The sequence below is a fragment of the Sparus aurata genome, chromosome 13, assembly GCF_900880675.1.
Source record: "Sparus aurata chromosome 13, fSpaAur1.1, whole genome shotgun sequence".
NCBI classification, from domain to species: domain Eukaryota; kingdom Metazoa; phylum Chordata; class Actinopteri; order Spariformes; family Sparidae; genus Sparus; species Sparus aurata.
In genome coordinates this window covers 4,709,983-4,718,230 of record NC_044199.1, presented here as the reverse complement: position 1 = coordinate 4,718,230, position 8,248 = coordinate 4,709,983, and the positions used below count along the sequence as shown (strand labels likewise).

Below are 8,248 nucleotides of genomic sequence, written 5' to 3'. Positions count from 1 at the left end.
GACAGCTTCCGCGCATAATTTAAATTAAATCGATGCAGACTTATACATAAAACTTACGTGTTCATTCAGTTATTAGATATAAAGTTATAGGGAAACTTACTACATAAACATAATATGTTTTTATAATGACGTGTTTATGTTGTGTTATTGTCCTGGAACATAAAGAAACATCTAGTTATTTAATTAGATAGAAGATTTACATATAATCAAACAACTTACTGTGTGTTCTAACTTTTTCTTTTACTTTGAAAAACTCCACCATCAAGGAGCTGTGACGCATAACTTGATTGTGAAATCCACATTTCTATCATTCTGGAATCTGGAGTCTCTTAAAAAGTGTTTGTCTTGTTTTAACCAACTTTTTCTACTCAGATGTTCCAACAACAAACCATCTGTCACATCCAGTACAGCAGCAGAGAAACAGCTACCTGAGCAAGAATACAACAATAAATAAAACACTGGCAAATGTTTTCATGTTTATTTAATTAAATCAGATACATGTTCTGCTCATGAACAGTGGGGGAAGTTTAGAGACGCAGACACATCCTGACCTGTAGAGGGCAGCGTAGCTCTGGATATTAGAGAGCAGTGTTCCAGGAACAGTGAACAAAAACTGGCCCATTGTTTGTGTATGTGTTTGTCGTGTGTGTTTGTCGTGTGTGGGTTAGCCGAGCAGTGCGGGACCCGTAGTTGCGCTTTGTGTCTGCCTGCAGGTTACAGCGCTGCCTACTGGGAGTTCCTGGCTGCGCTGCTTTGAAGAGAGGCAGCTGAACAGAGAGAGGAACAGGTGCTGGATGTGGCTGACTCATCCGTTCAGCCGGCGCTCGCTGCATTTAATACTGTACTCAAACCATAAAGAAGCACATTATGGCCAATAAAGCACAAGTGAAAAGCAATATGTGTCTGAGTGTACTTGATATGGAAGTATAAACTTTATTTTTTAAACAACTAACTAAAGGGACACTTACACAGGAAATGTCTCGTTAGTCTTTGTCATGTTGGTCGAATGGGTCAACACAACAAGCATGAAGAGGAATCGGTGCGTATGTTTATTGAAAACGGGATGTCTACATAAAAAAAAGTGTTGTGTTTGTATTGTGATGACTTTTCTGAGCTTCTTAAATCTTTCCCCATTTTATAATAACATAAACCTTAAAGGTGCGACATCTTCACTGACTGGATGTTCTGCCAGGATAAACTAAATAAACAAACTTTTCTTTTTCATGACTGAATAAACTAATAAACAAACTGACCCTAAAGGACAAGAAAGTTTCATACTGTTTTACTTTGTTTGTAGGTGGCGGACCCTGCCACCCCGCGAACAGTGTACTGGGGACCTTTTGTTCCTCTGAGAACAGCTTTTTTATTCTCTTATAAAAGATCAAATATCCCCGAGTGTGAATATTCTCTCAAAAACTGCACAGTGACCCTTCAAATTAAGACTGAAAGTAATAAAAAACAAACTTAAGAGAGCAAAACGCACTTCAGAAACTAACTGTGACTGAACTGAAATGAAAACAACAAAAAAAAGAATAATGAATAATACAAAACTATAATAACTCTCCTGCTTGACTGTTGAATCTGTCTGTTGTATCGGATGGATTAAGTTATGTGTAAAATTGTGATTACACGACATAAAATCAAATAAAAGCCACAATATCGGCGTCTCCACAGAGAAACTTGCAGCCGTGCAGAAGTCAGACTGACGTGTGCGTGGATGAGTGACCTACTTTCTGAACAAACTTAATGTAACTCAACTTTTTCCTTCGTTCCCTTTGCTCTCCCTCCTGATGACACCTGCCCCTAACGACCATGGCTGTAGACTGTTACCATGGTGCTACTGCTAGAGTAACAATCTAAAGCCACGGTTGCCATGGAGACAGCAGGGTGGAGGAGGCGGGGCGGGAGTTGGCATGGCAACTGGAAAAACTGCGGGGTCCCATTGGCTGGAGCGCGGATGCTACGCACTTAGACGGCTGCAGGACTCCCCCAATGCAAAGCCCACACAGGTTTCCTTCCTGAGCAGCAGCGAGGAGAGAAATCTCCAACATGCACCAGCTCTCGTGTCGACCATTTTAAAAGCCAGCGAGCAGGATTTCCACCGTCTCCGGCGAGCCGCTTGGTGCATTACCAGGCTTCAGTAGCCATGACTGTAGACTGTTACTGTACTGTGACACTGTATAAGCAGTAAGCAGTCTAAAGCCAAGGTGCTGATGCTCTGGCCGAGGCAGGAGGAGAGAGGAGAGAGCAGGAGGGAACGCTCCTCACGTGGAGACCTGCATCAACACAAAGGGGAGAAGATACGGGTGTAATCAAACCTGACACAATTCCACAGAGATCAATAATACAGTGTTTGACATTCAGAGGCATCCCAGTGACCTGAATAGGAGATTATACTGCTACTGCTTTAACCATCACGCTGATATTTCCTCTTATTTGGGGCTTTAGCTGCAGTTTTAGCAGCGACTCTGCATTTGTATTCCTGTGCATTAAGTTTACAACAACCACATGTTGCTGACTGAAGTTACAGACGGTCCAAAATACGCTTTGACTGCCTGGGCTGGAATGTAAAACAAGCATACATCAGCGGACGGGTTGTGACAAGTCAAATGTTCAGTCCTGTGACATTTCGAAGCCGTAGCGATATTCTCAAATGTGGTCGCCCTCAATCTGTCAGGACGGGAAGACAACGGGAGCGTTTGTATTTACAGGTGATGACATCATTTACACTAATGTCTCAACAGGTGAATGGACCATCTGCAGTGTCCAGACTACAACACAGGTACTTCACCTCATTTAATCATCTAAGCACTGTGCTGATCGGTCAATCATCAGCCGAGCGGAGGAGATAAAACCAACAAGTGATCTCAAACTTTATGAATATTTATGTAGAAACTCTTGCCAGGGTTGGTATTAGGCATCATCCACCCACTGTTTCTTTCCTGTCTCCGATTTAGTTAGTGTTCATATGCATGCATGAAAAGTTGGGACAGAGCGAGACAACAGATGCAGCAGTCTGTCACCTCTCCCTGAGGACAACAGGAACTTTGTTGGGAATTCATTGAACAACTCTTATGATTACGATGATGACGGCTGCCGTATCTTCAAACGAGCCACTGTCGAACGTGAATTTTAGAATACTGACGTGTTTGATAAAACTTCAAACAGCTTGAAAACTTTAAGAGCCAGCTTCCTTTCTCTTTCTTTCCCTCAGCATCCCGACACTTCTGTGTTTTGGGCCCTTGGACACTGAGGTGTACCTGATTATGACTTTAAAAGCTGTCATGGTAAAGAATTCTCAAGAGGACTATTAAGTCTGTAGAAACTTCAATCAGTTTCACTCACAATGTTTGTTTAATTCTAACTCAGGTATCATGATTGTGTTTCTGATTAGCACGTCTCTTCAGGAGGAGTCTCTGCAACAGGTCCCTCCACCTGCTTCAGCACCACCGCTGCCGGACAGCGACCCGCGTCCCGGTGCTCGGAGCTGTCCGCGGTGCTGAACAGCGGAGCGGCAGCTGATGGCTCATGTTTCCACTCACACGTGATTTATTTCAGTTTGCTGTGATTTCTCAAACACTCGAGTGAGTTTTTAACCTAACGAGACGTTTTAAATCTACACAGTGTAAACACCAGATTACACATCGTGGCCTACATTCCGCAGCGGGCCCGCGGGCTCTGCGCTCTCTGCTCTCATTACCGACTCCACGTCGGTCAGGTGACGCGGAGGCTGTCGTCACGCGTCTCCGAGCTCGGCCGAGTCACGTGCCCGAGGGGTACGGGCGCGTGGCGTCACTTGGCGAGCGAACCAATGGGCACGCGTCTCATTCTGCCGCCTGGCTTATCAGCGCGCGTGGGCAGCGGCTTGGTCTGGCTCGGTTTCCATGGCGCCGGGGAGAAACCGCTCCGTGCCGACGGAGGGAGATCATAAAAGAGTCAGCCGTGACTGAACAGGTGATCTTCTCTGCCTGTACGTCACAGAAACATACGTCACGAGAAGGAGACGTAAGCATTCGGCTGTTAGAGACGCGCTCTGTCCTGAGACACAGAACTAACAACCAGAGTCATGATGAACTATTGTTTCATTTATATATATTTACACAGTACATACTAATTTTACTAAATTATAGATTCTCGTATAACAAATGTGTTCATTACTATCGCATAATTAACACTGTCTGATCAAAGTCAGTCCAGCAGTGGCAACAACAACGAGTTGTGAATGAACAAGGGGTTTTCATTGACTCGCTCCACCCACTCCTCCCTCGTGCTGTCCGTGCACGAGCCTCTCACACTGCGCATTCACACCCCCGCACGCCGGAGGATCACACTGCGGTGTGCGCGTCAGTGCGCGCGTGCGTGACTGCCTGCGTGCGTGCGTGCGCGCAACGCCTTAAAAGGGTTATAGTAGGTGACTGCGTATCATCTGCAAAGTGCGCAAGAATGACGCAGGGCTGACTTCACCGGCTGACGACGTCACAGAAGTTGGAGGAGAAAAAAAAGAAAAAGTTTAAAGGAAAACGCCGACCGGAAGTGCACGAGGGGGGGGGGGGAGAGAGAGTGAGAGAAAGAGAGAGAGAGGGGAGAGAGAGGGAGGAGGGGTGTGAGGTGGAGGAGGCGAGGAGTGGACCGCCACGCCGGAAGAAAGTGATGGCAGTAATGACATCACTATCACCGGAAACCTCCGGTGCCACGCGCTCCCGAGAACGAAGCGGGGTTGGCGAGGAGCACTCACCCACCTTCACCCCCCCCCCCCCCCCCCCCATGACACGCACACACACTCCCACAGAAACCCGCGTACACACACGTCGCGGCACCAGAGACGTGTCCGTGTCTGCGCACGTGTCAGTTTGCACCAGAGGCTCCAAAACAGCGCCCACCTGTTCAGCACCGAACCGACAGGTGAACAGGATCACACAACACACACGGTCACTCGCTGCGCGCGCGTGTGTGTGTCTGTGTCTGTGTCTGTGGATACACATCTGCACCGCGCGTAACCGGAGCAGAGAGCCAGATTCTGACAGCCAAGACGTTTTAAGTCGTTTTTGTTTTTTAAATTTCCGACTCATCCGTGATTTTTTTTTTTTTTCTCCAGGTGGCTGCTGCCCACATGGGAGAGAAAATGAGTCACACTGCAGCAACTTCCAACCGAGTCCAGATGAGCACCGTGTCAGTCAAAGCACTCTATCACTCTATATGAGGCTCCTTATGACGGGGGCCCTGTGGACCCGCATTACAAACTGATTTTTCCTCCCAAGATTTGGATGAAGTGACACAAGATGTAGTCAGTCGAAACAAAAAAAAAATCTAACTTACCTCAGTCAAAGTTCCCTGTGTGGCAGCGGCTCCTCGCTGTAGAAATATGTCTGTCCGATCTCTAACCTCGCTGTCTTCGCCAACACGAGACTGTGAGCGCGAAAATCTGTGCCACGCTGCCTTCATGGCGCGCAGACGCCGCCGTCGTCCCTCTTCTCCCAAAGTCGCTTCCCATACAGACCGGGCTCTCCCATCAACCGTAGGCTTTTTATAGAGATCCCGTAGTAACTAGTAGAGGGAACGGAGGAGGGAGGGAGGACGAGGGAGGGGAGGAAGAGGGTGAGGGGGGCGGCGGCAGCGGTGGTGGTGCTGGTGGTGGTGAGGGAGAAGCTCATTCAAAGATTCACCTACACATGTACGTGCGTATCCCACGTCATTGAGCGGAGTGCAGCTATTTATAAAGGGGGAGGAAAAGTATAGCCTGAATCACTCTTGAAACGGGAGGATGAAAATAGCATGTTTGTTGTGTGTGAGCTCCGTTACAGCTGAGACGTGAAATATTAAAAGCATCGAGCGAGACGATTCCTGTAAAATAAAGACATTCGGAGTCTCGGCGGTGCTCATTAGTGAGCTGCAGCGCGTCTCCGTCTCCAAGTCTTCCTATACCAGCCTGTTTATTACATAATTATCTGCTGGTAAATTTCGCAGGGTGTGTGTGTGTGTGTGTGTGTGTGTGTGTGTGTGTGTGTGTTTTCAGCTTCTCATTGTCTGATTTCTTTTTTTTTTTTTTTTCGCAGAACATGCTGTAATTTTTTCTCCTGTCAGAGGATTTGATCTGTTGCTGCGGTGACAGAATCATCCGAGGCATCAACAGTTTATTGTCTTTGCGATGCTGAACACCGATCAGATGATCACGAAACTCCAATAAAAATCATCTCACACTTCGATTCTCCTTCGCTGCACTTTTATCTGCGAGAGAATACTGAAGCAGGCTGGACAGAAGCATACGTTAAAAAAAAAAAAAAAAATCTTTTTTGTTGTTGTTTACAAGGTGAAGATCAAATCGTGATGTTGAGATCAGGCGATGATTCACTGCAGCTGCCTGCTTAGACTGACTGAAAATATTTGCTGCAGTGCACAGATTTTTTTCTTTCTTTCCTTTTTTTTTTTTTTTTTTTTTTAAATATTGATGTATGAATAATAAAATGCATCCAAATATCCAGCCCAGATTTCACGTTATCACTCGAAGCGTTGGAGAGGAGACGTGACACGAGTCGTGCGTAAAATCCACCCAGACGCGAGTTTGAACTCACAACTCATTCAGGGGAGGTTTTTGGGGGAGACCCTCGTGCGTAAAGAAGTGTGTCAGACGTGCGTAGGCAGGCGCGTGCGGCGAGAGACTCTTGTAAATTAGACGCACCTCGGACACACGAGGAGGAAGAAAAGATTTGCCCGCGGAGTTGAGAAGGCACCGAGTGGAAGTTGAGATGAGACTTGGATGACTCCTGCAGGGGGGAGGGCAGCAGGCCACCGCCTCCACCTACACCTACACCTACACCTCCACCCCCGCACGCCTCTCTTGTTCAGGCATTACTGAATGAACTGGAGATGATTCTCCTCTTAATCACTGCGGATTTCAAAAGGAAAAGTTTCTCAGACTGTCACTCAGTTTGCAGATGCCACAGGTGAAGGTGGGCAGATGTAAGAGAGAGACCTCCTCTCAGTCTCATGGTGTGATTTCAAAACTTTTTAAAATGAACATCCCCCCCCAAATAGAACACAATTTGAGGGTGCGTGTGTCCGAGCAACATGCAGCAAACGAGGGGAGCTACACCCAAAAATTCATAATCTCATGTTATGAATTTAAATGAGGTGGAAAGGACACAGCCTGTAGTGATGGTGAGCTGGTTCGAGCTCCCCCTCCTTCATCACCTTCACTGCTACTTCTCTCTGTTTCTCAAGGTCGCTCTGATTGGGCCTCAACCTTCACCTAGAGGCTGCCAGAACTCCAAAACCGAAGAGCTGAGAGGCTGATTTTTTAACCTTGAGAACACATATGTGCGCTTAAACATTCAAAACAGGAGATTTATTTGGCTTTTTTCTGGAGTTTTCAAACACGTCCCTCAGCATTTCTTCTGTGCGTATAAGAAGGCTGGATCGATGGATGGCTGCGGAGTCCAGAGATCATCCTTGAACAGACAAGTACCAACACTTGGAACATTTTGCTGCAGTCCAGAGTGATTTTCCTGCAGAATCGGGAGATTTTCTGAACCACACAGCTTACGATCAGATAAAAATCCAAATCTGTGAGCTCACAGCGGAAGACATCAGTTAAATGTAAATGGACTCAGGTACAACTAATGACAAGCTGTCATTGTGATTTCAGAACAGAGCTCCCTCAGCGCTCTGCCTGGATGAAAATGTATTCTTATATTAAACGTGAAGACGTGGGGCTTAAAGGAAAAGTTCACCCAAAAGTAAAGTTTCGGTCATCATCTGCTCACCTCCCTGCTGATGGAGAGCTGAGTGATGTTCTGCTGTCCACAGAACGTTTCTGGATCTTCACAGCAGAACAGCGCTGCAGCATTCTGCTAAACGACTGAAGTAGATGGGGACTCCATACTGTCCAGCTGTCCAGAAATCACAAATTGATTTGAAAAGATGTTACTGACACCCACGACATGTGGTCGAGCTCCTGCACCCGCTTGCGACTGGACGCTTTTAGCTCTGAAAGGATGTAAATTAAGTCTTTTCAAATCAATTTAGGATCTTGGGGCTTCTGGAGACTTTGCGCTGCACAAGAGGTGTGGAGCGATTTTATGTTTTAAAACAATTCCCCGTCTCGTTCAGTTGTTGAGGAGAACGGTCCGGCGGCGTGTCACTGTGTAGATCCAAAACATCTTTCTGTGGGTGACAACATTTCAGCGGCATGATGACTGAATTATTATTTTTGGGTGACCTGATCCTTTAAAGTAGCTGTTTCACTCCCACC

General features: G+C 46.5%; 1 long non-coding RNA gene across 1 annotated transcript; it reads right to left on the bottom strand.

Moving 5' to 3' along the window:
• Nucleotides 1–463: 463 nt before the first annotated feature.
• Nucleotides 464–5,493, bottom strand: LOC115594219 (uncharacterized). Its single transcript, XR_003986440.1, has 2 exons — nucleotides 5,317–5,493; nucleotides 464–2,276 (listed from the first exon to the last, which is right to left on the bottom strand). It is a non-coding gene; the product is annotated as an uncharacterized LOC115594219 (long non-coding RNA).
• Between the last annotated feature and the right edge of the window lie 2,755 nt (nucleotides 5,494–8,248).